This window comes from Macadamia integrifolia, chromosome 11 (genome assembly GCF_013358625.1).
Source record: "Macadamia integrifolia cultivar HAES 741 chromosome 11, SCU_Mint_v3, whole genome shotgun sequence".
Classification (NCBI taxonomy): Eukaryota; Viridiplantae; Streptophyta; class Magnoliopsida; order Proteales; family Proteaceae; genus Macadamia; species Macadamia integrifolia.
The window spans coordinates 24,040,296-24,042,339 of record NC_056567.1 but is presented as its reverse complement, the minus strand read 5'-3'; positions in this window follow the sequence as shown (position 1 = coordinate 24,042,339).

Here is a 2,044-nt window from a genome sequence, read left to right as displayed (position 1 = left end):
GGGCTTGGAGAGCGAGGCAAAAAAAGGGATACAGCGGCATTGGGACGTGGTGGTGGTGGTGGTAGCATTGGGGTGGGATGGGTTGCAAGGTTGTGGAAGGGGCAGTGGTTGGATTGCAAGGTGGATTTATAGGGGTGCATGGAGGGTGGTGGTGGCGGGGCTGGGCTTGGCTCGGGTGAGAAAATACCAAAAAGGCCAGGATAGGGATGGTGGTGGTAGGGCTCAGCGACGGGTGGGAGTGGTAGGTGTCGGGTTTGCTGGAGCTAGTTGGGTGAGCGGATCAAGTCCTTGTACGAGAACCATTTTCGTACAGAGCTGATCCGCACAGATGGAATCCATCCAACAATTAATTATGTGATGGATTCCATCTATGTGGATCAACCCGTATGAGAATGATTCTCGTACGAGAATCTGATTCACAGTCGCTAGTTGGGGTGATTGTTTAATAAGTAGCCTGTGGTCGTAATTATCTTGGCTATTGATTTGTTTTCTTGTAGTGTTGGGTTAACCTACTTCATGCTAAGAATATCCAATTTCCTCTATTCATCACTTTTACAAATCAACCTAATTAATATGGTACCAATATATCATTTGCTAACTAGTTTAGATGATGTACGAAAAATGACCCTCATCACCAGCTCTTTGACATATACATATAAGGCACATAATGGAATGGAAATTGAATTAAAGTGGATTCCTACAATCTATTTTCATGTAGGGTTACCATTGAAATGCTTGAAACGGCTGTTAAATGAGGGAGAGCCATCCCAAAATAAAAAGTTATTTGGAAAGGGGGGGGGGGTGTTATACTTCATGGATACTATATGACAAAGTAGTTCAATTAATAATTTTCCTTAACTTGTAAACTAAGGGAGGTTCTATTTCCGGCGTCTCTTTTTATAGCTCCAAGAGACTTTTTCTTATAGTAATAGAGTAATGTCTTTGAGTTACTTTATGATGATAGAGATTTAATTAACCTAATTTATAATTCAATTTTTGGCATGATCGACTTTTTTTAAAGTGATGACTTTGAGCTGCTTTTTGGGCATGTCTAAGGTGTAGGGCCAAGACCCTTGTACATTGTATCTATATATGAAAGATTAGAAACTAAAACTAAAGTGGTCCCACCTAAAAGATTGTATGCAACAAGAAACTGATATTTATTTTGATAGTTTTTCAGGCAATCCTACCTAGGTAGAGTCCATCGGAAAAATGGTCCCTCATCACCGTTTCTTTTTTTTGGGTAAGCTCATGCATGCCATTCAATTAATTCTGATAGAGTTATCGAATTAAAAAAAATTATTTCTTACCAAAAATATTTTAGCATTTATAATAGTATACCGTATAATTTATAAGCCTCACAACCGGACGTGGGAACGGTTTCCCGTGGGAATATTATTTTTTTTGGTAGATGAAGTGGCGGACCGTCACCCAATCTCACAAAACATATATAAAAAGAAAAATTAAATATCAATAACATAAGAGTGTTTGGAATTATCAAATATCACTATAAGTTCTCATAATGATTTATTAATAGGGGAATCAAGCAAAGTCATAGGGACCTTCATAAGTTCTATGCTGAGGAGGTCCTATCTTACTCTATGAGGGTTTATTGTGCAATATTCTCTCTCTCTCTGATTGTCTCTATGCTTATCACCCTTAACCCTCGACCTATCATGATCCTAGAATGATAGATAAATCACCCAAAAAATTGCAAAATTAGATGATAGGAACCGTCTATACAATGGATAGCACATTAGCACACACACATTATTATAGCACTTATTGACTCTTAAAAACTTGATTCATTTATGGTAGAGTCATTGGTGTTGCATGCTTGCTATTGGTGACACGATCCCATAGAGTCCGTCTAATACTCCGCCTCAATGCTAGCAGGATTGCTCCCATAGAATCTGTTTAATACTCCACCTCAAGTTGGAATATATATGTCAAGAACTCCCAACTTGGAAAGAAGAAATTGAAATGCATCTTCGCCAAGAAGCTTCGTAAATATGTCAGCCAGCAGCATACGGGTAGGGACATC